The sequence below is a fragment of the Geospiza fortis genome, unplaced genomic scaffold, assembly GCF_000277835.1.
Source record: "Geospiza fortis unplaced genomic scaffold, GeoFor_1.0 scaffold98, whole genome shotgun sequence".
NCBI lineage: Eukaryota > Metazoa > Chordata > Aves > Passeriformes > Thraupidae > Geospiza > Geospiza fortis.
The window spans coordinates 10187087-10198466 of record NW_005054306.1 but is presented as its reverse complement, the minus strand read 5'-3'; positions in this window follow the sequence as shown (position 1 = coordinate 10198466).

Here is an 11380-nt window from a genome sequence, read left to right as displayed (position 1 = left end):
CTGAATACTTTTCTGCTGAAAACCACACTCCTTTTGCTTTAGTTCCAAATGGAAGTAGTCAACTTGAGATCATACTGCCTAGAAGAAAATATTTAGTGTTTTATGGTGAAAGTTTCATTCACCTCATTAACTGAATGTTTCCATGCAAGAAGTCAGCCATCTGCCTTATTGTCTCTCACATCAATCTAGTAATAATCTTAAAAAATTATGTAAAAGTGATTAAAAATGCATTCAGATAGAAATTTGCATGCTCGGTGTCTGATAGCATTCCACAAAGTCAACATCAAACTGCTGTCTCCTTCTTGCTGAAAGCAGTATGTCCAGACATGCTAAAACTTCAAATTGTGAGTATGGAACATTGGTCCCAGCCTCTGTAACACCTGCAGTAATGTTTCAACTAAATTAGTTCTAACTACTTAGATTGATAAAGCACAACACAAAAATATTGGTCCTTTGTGAAGAGTATCATTTGCCTAAAAATATAATTTTAGACATAACATCTGAACATATCAGTCTAAAAAAACACCCAAAACCTGCCAAGACAATTTTTTACAATAGATTGCTAAGTAATTTGCTTTCTTACCTTTTAAAAATGCTGGGCCATTTTCAGCTGGCCTTGACTCTTATGCTTGTTTATTCCTAGTTGGTGCTACACAATTCCTATCTAAAACCTTTACTGGCTCCTAGTAGTCCCTCTAGAAAGATCCTGATTATTCAGGGTGAATTGGACTGAGACTCATTTACATTCCTTGGGAGGTAATGTTAACTTCAATTACCTTTGAACTAATGAACAATAAAATGGAGAGTATGTATCAGGCTAAACTATATTTTGAAAATGTAAGTATAGCCTATTCTTTTGCAAAAATCTTTCAAAGATATGTGCTTCTACCATCCACTTTCAAGCAGTTCCTTGCCCTTTGATACAGAAGTTTGGGCAGCATTCTTCAAACACATAAGGCTGATGCTAGGCTCCCAAGTACATGGCATTTATTCAGAAATACCTTGCATCCATCAAATCCACTGAGGTTGGTCATATAGTGACCCTACCCCATTTCAATGGCTTTCTGAACAACACTCTAGTCACTATGTATAGCCCAACTTAATTCAACAATATTCTTCAGTGAAATCACTGCATGTTTTCCTTTTCCTTATGAAACATATCTCATAAAAATACCTTAATTTGATTTATAATAATGAATATCCCTGATGTGCTGTTCTTCTCCAAGGTAATTTTTAACTTTTGTTAACTCCTGCCCAAATTCCTTAAATGCCTGGTCACAGAAGAGCATGTCCTACAATATTACTTAAATGAGATGTAAACCACTAACAGATAATAAATGTAATGCCACATCTCTTGATGCAGTTGACTGAGTCCCTTTTCTGGCATGGTGGGCTGTCAATAAAATAAACAGGTATGAATGTGAGAGATTTAGCAAAATGAAGAGCTTTGTCTCCTAAGGATTCATATATTTGCCATTATAACGAAACTGAATAAGAAAGCTTTTCCCACATTTAGTTTATATCAAACTATAAATGGAATATATAATAATGGTATAGTTATATGGAATATATGGAATAATGTACCTATGTACAGAAGGGCTTTGAAAATGAACTCTTCCCTTACTGGTTTTATCTATCTAGGTAAGGAGACAGACTTTGGTGAACTGCATGGCCTAAACAAAATGATAAACTGAATGATAAAAACACACAGTTAAGCTTAGCAGACGTGCAGTAACTTGAAACTATTTTAACAAGTTCTTAGAATCTGAAATTCTTTTAAAACAGCTTTTTTACTATTTAAAAATATCTAAAACATCACAACTCTGAAATATTTTAGGCTACACCATATACAGAATAAATCTAACCAATAAAAGAGTAGATCTGTGGCTTTTTTATTCTGCATAACTGTGATGATTTGAAATTGTTTGCTAAGTAATTTTTCACTTGTTATATAAATGCCACATTTTTAAAAATGTAAAAATAAAGAAAATGTATTTCATTGAATAAAAATTGAAAATAAATATTATTTATTAGCAGTTTTTGATATCCTTCCCTAGCAATTGTTTGGCTGGTGGCACACACAGCAGCAGAAAGAGATTCAAAAATTCCAGTTACAGGAAATTTTTGCTGGAGACTCATTGTAGATTCGGACTCAAAACTTGAAGAAATAAATAGTTTCCATAGCCAGGAACATCTGGTCAAAATATCAGTATCTCTATCAGGACTCTTAAATTTCTATTCCTAGCTCCAGAATTTGTTCTGTGTTTGCCCATTGTACCTCTTCTTATCTTTATACTTTTTCATACCCACTCCAAGTAGCATTATCCAACATACAGCTCGCTCACTTTCCATGATCTAATTACCATTGCTGTGCTTTAATACTAATGTTCAAAAAATGAAACCTCACATTGATAAAGGGAAAACCTTACATCTGCATATATGAAAATCTCCATTTTTTCCTGGGATTCTAAAGAAATGAGGCTTAGAACACTACATTGTGTGATGGCCTAGAGTAACCACACTCAAATAGGATTTTTGGAAATCAGGACCTGGACAAAGGCAACTGAAGTAGGAGTGCTTCAGTTGGGAAAAAGAGTGAAGCCACCAGTCACCACTTCCTGATGGGCAGCCAGCCTGCCTGATAGCTCCTGAAAATTGGTCTGGCAACCATCACAGTTCTAGTAGATGATCAACAGGCACCTATGTGCTTTGTAAAAAGGTAGAGCATGTGATAATTCTTGCTTAGAGATGGGGAGAAGGCATTATGTGAGAATTTAGGGAACACTGGGCAGAACCAATGAACCTATTTAACAGGGAGAGGTAAGTTCATATAGGCTGTACCAGGTGAAGACAGGTTAGAAGGGCACAGAAAATAAATTCACAAGGAAACAGAATTTTAGTTTTCCCATTCATGGAACAGCTAATTTTAAATATGGTATGCCTAACAAGCTCAGTAGCCAGCAGAAACAATGACAGGACCCTGCTTTTAATCACTGAGTTGTATAAAAGTTTTTGGGTACATCAGTCTAATGTGGTCAGTCTCTAACCTAAACAACGTACATTTCTCATCAGATGTGCTTTCATGTCAGCAGTTTTCATGTATCTGCTCATCCTATTTTGCTATCCTCTTTATAACTGAGAAAACTTTTTTTAGTTCTCATTTCACTTTTTAATAAACACAAGTTCAAATAAACAACCATCTTCCAGGACCTTGCTCTTATCTTAAAGGAGGTAGACAATCATTATATAAAAAGGCAATTACTAAAGCAAAGAAATACATTTGCACATTGGAATGTAGATAATTCAGTGCCAAAGAATGCCATCGAGATAAGCAAATTAGCAAATGAGTAGTAATAAAAAGCCGTAGAGGTGTATATGAACAATAAAACAAGGCAGGTAAATTATTTTACTGCAGTTCTTTTGTTATGCAGCATGATAAACCAGCAAGGAATGAATAACGCCCATTACCTCTTGTCCCATTGCTTGGCACCACCAAGAGCCTGGTTCCATTCTCTTGGCACGCTCCCTTCAGATACTGACAGACACTGATGAGGTTCCCTCTTCTCAGTTGTTCCTTCTTGAGGCTGAACAGGCCCGGTTCCCTCAGCCTGTCCTTATAAAAGATTCTCCAGTCCCTTAATCACCCTTTGTGGCTCTGTGCTTGACCTGCTGCAGGAACTCCAGCTCCTCAGCCTGTGTTGAGGAGGCCAGAACTGCACACAGCACTCCAGATGCGGCCTCACCAGGGCTGAATAGAGGGGTAGGATCATCTCCCTCAACCTGCTGGGAATGCTCTGCTTAATGCACCCCAGGATACCACTGACCACGTGGGAACAGTGCTGGCTCATGGGCAGCTTGTTGTGCACCAGGACATCCAGGCCCTTATTTGCAGAGCTGCTTTCCCACCAGGTCAGCCCCCAGCCTGTACAGGTGTCTGGGGTTATTTCTCCCCAGGTGCAGGACCCTGCATTCACCATTGTTGAATTTCAGATGGTTAAATACATATATATATATATAATTTCATATATTACATTATACCATAAATTGTTACATATTACATACATACTTTAAGAAAAAAAGCGCAAAAATTTTCATACCATATGCATACACATAATAAACTGAAACATTTAAATGTATTTTTTAAAATTGTGTCTTTTTTAAATTCTGTGTCCTGAAACATAGGAAATATTTGTTGCCTGAATTTACAGTAGGAACTCTGTGCTGGAAGATGTTGATAGGTCTATGAAAAGGTGATAGTTAAAAAAATTATACTTAGTAACATGTTACCTTTATGCACATTGACAGGACTGGCTCCTGTAATGTCTTCCAGTAGCAAGACTGGGATGTGCAGGGCTCTGTTATGACTTGTCTGGACCTGTGGCACAGGAAAGCCAGCACCTACACAGCAAATCGAGGGCCCTAGGACCTGCTGAAGTTCCCATGCACACCCCCCACACTTACCCCTCAAACAGCTGGAGAAAATGGCAGCTCAGGACAAGCTACCACCAAAGCAACAACCACAGCTCCCATTCAGCCACTTTTTTCCTGAGGAGAACTCATCTGACAGGTTGTCAGGTGAATGAACAGAGACAGCTGCTCCACATATCCACCATCAGGCTGACAAAGGGTCCCCACAAAGGTTGATTTTTATGAAGTACAATTCTGACAGCCATGTTTAGTCCTTGACTGCTCCTTTGTGGGAGAGGAAAAGTCAGCCTTTGTCTATCTTGTCTCCTTTTACTGCTACGGGAGAGATAACATCGCTACAATCATCTCTAAGGTTCAAAGCCATAAAAGAGCTAACTCAAGATTACAATACATAAAAAAAAATGATAGCTAAATGCAGGCTCAATGTTGCCTGAAATCTAAGTAATCTGTTTGTTAAAAATAGCATCAAAAGGGGAGTGGTGACTTAGAGTGCATGTTGTAAAGGAATTTGAAAAAAAGGCAACAACAGACACAGAGGGTCTGAAACACTGAAGGTGTTATTGGAAAGGTCTGTTGAATTAAAATTTGTTTGATTTGGCAAAGGTTTGTCACTAAGCCATTTATTATTAGCTCTGACTTGTCCATCACATAAAAGTCAAATGAAATTAAAATGAAGCCATGTATTTGAAAGTATTTTTTAATAAATAACAAACATATGATCAAATTAAAGGTAAAAATAGACATGGTTTGAAAATAAAAAAGTTAAAATCAAGAAGCAGGGAGAGCTGTGGAGAGATGTCTGTAGCACGCTGGGGCAGAGGGAGACAGGCACCACACCATACTGCCGCTGTAGACAGTCGCAGACATATTTTTGTGAAATTCCTTTTTTTTTAATTTTCCCTTCTGAGAAGCTGAAGCCTCAGAAACAGAATGTAAATGATAGTTATCTGCTGCTGTAGAATGCAACAAGTAGATCCGTGACTGGTCTTCTGTGAATGTTTTGATTCAGTGACCAGTCACGGCAGAGCTGGCTCTCTCTCTCAGTCTGAGCCAGCTGCTTTTGTTTTCATTCTTTTCCATTCTATTCTTAGCTTAGCCTTCTGAGGAAACCTTTCCTTCTATTTCTTTTTAGTATGATTATAATGTAATATATATATATCATAAAATAATAAATCAAGCCTTCTGAACATAAAGTCAACATTCTCGTCTCTTCCCCAATCCAAGAACCCTTGTGACCACTGTCACAGCAGACATGTGTCCTTCCCACCACTCCTCCCAGACACCATTTCCTGCTCCATGAAGTGTTCTGAGGTGATGTACCAATGACTGGAGCCTGCCATTACTGTTACTCGACAAGGTATGAGTTAAAAGAAGAGAATCTACAAGGCAGTTCTTAGGCAGGAAAGGGCTGGAGGTCAGGGACATGAACTGGCCAGGCTCCTGCCCCAGGGGGTGAAGGCAGCAAAGGGTGCCAGGCCCAGGCACTGGAATGATGCTTTATCCATCAGACTCTGCTGTTGGGGGTGTGACTTGGGAAGCCCTGCATCACAGGGATCATCAAAACCCTCTCTCAGCTGGCTTCAGCCTCAGGGAAGGGCAATCCCCCATCAGCCAGTAGGTGCATACAGATTCCTTCACAAAAACCCAACAAAAAAATACCCCAGCCCCATGGTCCCCTCATCCCCCCAAAAAAACCCCAAGGGGAAAAAAAAACCCAAACCAAAACCAAACACCCAAAACAGGCTTGCAGGTAATGTTTGAGATGCATCATGCACATGCTAATAAAAATTTTAAAAAAATAATCAAAATGAGGAGTGTACAATTATCAGGCAGGGGAATGTCTACTGAGTCCCATTTAATCACACAGGGCTGCTTTTCTGCTGTTGTAATTTTATTTCGATTTGCTGCACTTTTACCTACTTGGAGTTTTGAGACTGTCCAACAGTTCTTTAGCATAAAGAGAACAAAAGAGAAAATATAATTTACAAAATAAAATGGGATTGATAAAATAGAAGGCAGACAAAAGTGGGTAAAGGACACCTATTACGGCATGTCATTTAGAAAGAAATATTTCTAGAGAAGTAGTGCTATTTATTTATATCCAAAATGGTCAAGGAGTGAAGGTCTGGGTCAGCATAGAAGAGAGATTTGGATGCATACAACACTCTTAGAGGATCACAAACCCAAATCTTACCTTCAGATTATTTCAGTATTCCAGTAAGGGAAGTATTAAGGAAGAGGAAAACAGCTTGGGAAAGGATGAGATGATCATGAAAACATCCCAGAGAGAGTAAGAGGACAAGCTAGGTGGAAATTAGGTTGAGGCAAGAACATGGCTCAGAACAGGTGGAAAAACATTACCTGGTGGTGAGAACACTACACAAAGGGGACACATTTGCACCACTTCACAACTTTGCAAACCCCTGTCTTACCCATCAGCATCTTGTCCATGGTAAAGTGTTTTCTATGGTCAAGTAGGATGGAAGAGGCCATATCCCTCCCATTCTCATTGGATCACTGCTATGATCCACTATGACATTACCCCTACCTAGGGAATTCCAATTAAAAGAAAATGACCTAAAAATACTGGGACAGAGCAAGCTTCAGGGAACCCAATAGTCTCTCTGACAGTAAATAAAACCAGGGATCTAGGGGAGAATGCAAAATACTGCAAAAAAGTACTACCATCGACTACTGTTCAGGCTTCCAAAGATTTTTGACTCAAAAGACTTTCTGAGCCAAACTTGGTATTCTATACATTAAGTGTATAGAACCATTTTCTCTCCTGTAATTGCTCCAGTTTTCCTGTAAATGCTCTCAGCATTTATAATATCCTTTGGCAGAAGACTTCATCAGTCTTTCATTGTTTCATTAAGATGCACTCTTATTTTTTGTTATAGATGACTATTTTATTTCCTGTATCACTTAGAGACCTTTGGTACAAGCACAATAACCAATATCCATCAGTCATATCATTCCGTGCAAATAACCTACCTACCTCTATTTTGTTGTTGTCCAAACCCCATTTATTTGATTACTGTAACTAACTCGCATCTCTTCACTCCCAGGTAACTCAAGATTGTTTATTACCTCATTGCTTACCTGTTTCTTCAGATAATTTGCAAATATAGTCAAGAGCAAAGCCAAATACAACTCTCTGCAGAATTCAAGTAGCATCCTCCCTTCATGGCAAAAGCTATTTACAACAATCAATTTGTATGTTCTGACCATACTGTGCCCACCTTGTCCATGTAGGATCCTCCTTCTCAGCCCAGGTCTAGGTTTAATTTGAGACTATTGCAAGGAATTACAGAACTTGCTGACCTGCCAGTAAACTTTGTGGTTGATAAGACAGGACTCCTTCATAAAAGCTGTATTGACCTTTTAGAAGCATAACAGTCTACGCAGTTGCTAATTCTAATTCAGTATTTCACATAACCCACAGTGATTCATCTCACTGCTCAAGCCAAACTACTAAACAAATCATGAAAACCCTCAAAAGCACCAAATGTCAATCAGCTGATTGAAGGGGAGCATCTAGAGATTACAATTCTGTATCTGTAATCTCTGTGGAGCACCTTAGTCCTATTTACTTGGGGAAATACCATGCTTATAATCAAAGTCTGCTGTCTTTTGTCAAACAGTTTGAGATTGCAAGTGAGAAGTTAGTTTAACTTCAGTTTCAGCTCTAGGGCTATTGATTTCTTTGGCCTGTGGACTATCCTTCCATTGCTGCACACTGCACGCTAGAATTCCTGCAGATAAGGAGCCTCTGCTATGATGTCCTTGACATTTTGTTGCAAATCCTGTTTTAGAGGGGCGTGGGGAGAGGGCTGAAAGGCTTTTTCTCTACCAGCGGGACAAAGCATAGGCCTCGAGATTTTTTCTGAGTATTTCTCGACAGGGAATTGGTTTTCAGCTTTATTTCCTACAGAAACAAACTGTAGGTAGAAGTGGTACCTTGTGTGCCTGTTCATGAATGTGCAAAAATCCCCAACACATCAGAAAACACATTCCATCAATACTGAAAGCTCACCTAGTAAGGAAACTGAACACAGTTCCTTTCCAGAGAGAACAGGCAACTGCATCAATTGATGGGTTACCAATTTCAAGTTTACAGCTACAGACTGCTTTCTCTGAAACCCTCTGAAAGCAATAAATCTTTACAAAGTAGTCATAAAAAAGGAATGGGAAGATTGGATTCCAGCAATTTTCTCCTAATTTTGTGTTCAGTTATTTTATGCTAACATTTTAACATTTCATGAGAAGGTAAAATTCTGTGTTGCATATTAGGATGCTTTTAAAAGTGAAAGCAGTGGCCAGAGATGACAGCACACGACAGGGAGTACTTTATATTAAAATATTCACCACAGTAACTGGCTTTTTACCTGCTTTCATTTTCAGTGTTACAACAGCTAAAGAGTGAAGTGACTAATACAGGGTTTGAGAACACAAAGATTCTGAAGTTTAAATTATTTACTGTGATTTTTAAAAAAGATTATACAAATATCATTAAAAGTATTACAAATTTAAGCAAGACTCCTTGGAGATTGTCAACTATCCTTCATGCATAGAATTGCTTAAAGAAAGAGTTAAACATTCAGGCAATTTAATTTTTCTTTTTCAAAACTTTATTAGGTAGACATTACTAGATGACATTGTAAAACCCCTTGTGTGCAAGTGAACGAACTCTACAATGTATGTCTCCCCACAATTAACCACATCACTGCCCCCTGCCCCCATTTCTGAATATTGATTCTAAGATGGGTGGAGTGCATTCAAATGCTACTTTACATTCTTCCATTTCATCATGGGGAAGCACTTTTTCAGTCTGTTGCTAACAGGGGCTTGGGATGTCAGTGTAAGTAAAAGGAATGCCTTTAAAGGAAACAAAGTACCGTAAGTTTTGTCTTACGAAATTCAGTCTCATACGAACACCAGATTCATCGCAGAGTCTTTTAAAAATTAAACTGCCTACCGTGATTGTATTTAGCAAAGTGAAGCAATACAGAGACATATCTACTACTGAATACTAGTGAGGTAACATTTTGAAAATAAAACTGTTAAAAAATTCACTTACTTTTGAAAGGTCCTGTCCAGCAGGACAAACATTGGCAGAATACCTTCCCTTGTATCATGCAGGTATATGTGCATATACAACCTGTGTCTACTATAGCTTTTTAAAGAACAAGATTTTAGTTTTACATTCATCAGGACAAGTTTAAAGATCAGACATTACTATGGTAGATTCAACAGAAGACTTCAATGAACCATCTTTCTAGACCTCCTAAATGAAAAGGCACTCTGAAGAGGGTAGCAAGAAATAATCCTTACAAAACATTGACATGAACTAAAGCAGCCACATAGGTAGCACACTCAACAGTGATTATTGGTATACATTTAAAATAACAACTTGAAGATGAATTATTTGTAAAATATTGCCCAAGACTACTGAATATTTTATCAAGTTATTACAGCATGAAGACCATTGTTGCAATACTTGGCAACAGAAAATATAGTTCTGGCTAAATGCAAGACAAAGATAATGGGGAAATCGTATCAACATTTTGGTTGTGTGAATGCTGGTTCTAGGAGAGAAAAAATTAATTTAAGGAAATAACTAGTAAAAATAAACAAAAAACAGTAACTCATAAGGTTAAAGGAGTATTTTGACACATGGCATCTTCTATTTAATAGATTATAGAAGGATCAAATTTTAAAATTCTGAGCAAATGCTGAAATAGAAGTCATTAAGATATGTAATAATTCACTTATAATTTTATTGCAGTATGGCTCTAAATCAAATTCCCTATCACCAAAACCTTTAGATATGCAAGGTGAATCCTGACTAAACAGTCACAGTATGTGACAGCTATATCACCAATTAATAACTCCTGGGTGGAAAAAAAAGCCCCTCCTACAGTTCTGAAAAACTCAAGAGTTTCAGGAAAATAAAAGGTTCAAAGGGATACTCATTTTAATTTCTCCTGCTTTTCTTTACAAATTCTCAGTGGAGGAAACTGAACATATTAAAACCATCTTGTGATCATGAATCTATAAAAAATAAGACCTTCTAAGCTGAATTTTTCTTCTTACCCCCCATTAACTCAACTTCCTTCTGATAATTACCTTTTATACTTCAATTTTTTTGGCAGATAATTGCTTCCATAAGCTCATGAAATTCAAGGTAGCTTTAGAAAAGTAGCTTATTCCTGACCTCAATAACAGATTGACAACAGTGGCATCAATGTTAGTAAGAACAAACAGGTACTTTAGTAAGTTTAGAACCTAAAGGGTAGAATTCCACTGTCTTCTGGAAAATGAAGTAAGAAGAAATAAACCCCACAACACCCATTTTGAAGCTATCAGAAGATGGCAAAATGAGTAATACTTTTCCAGATCACACCTCCCACCCTGCAGTGAAATGCTGGGCAGAGATCCCAGAGCTGCACCACCATCTTGATCGATGGCTCCATCCACCTAGATACCCAGCCCAGAAGAGCTACCAACTTGTATTAACAGGATAGCTCCAGTTGGATAACACTGAAATGCTCTCAACTTGCTTTACGTCCCAGCCTAGCTGCAGTGCACCTCCATGTGCCTCCATATTCCATGGTGCTTCCACCTCCAACAATTAGGGTGAACAAGGCACCAGTGAGCCTGTGAGCTGGCAGGTGCAGCCACAGCAGGCTGTGCTCAATTCTCCTCTCCAACAGGCTGTGTTTCTTTCAGTGGTTGAAAACTCAGGGCTTCTTATGTTAGAGGAGCCAGACTAACAACTTAAGATGCATGTCTGCAGAAGTCTGAAGGAAGATGGGAGGGATGGGGGCAAAGAGCAAGTTAAAAAAACCCACAGAAATGAGATCATCAGAATTAACATAAACATGTCAGATTACTTTTATGATAAGCTAACTTCTTCCCTAATATAGCATTTGTCAACTTTCTCAGCAAA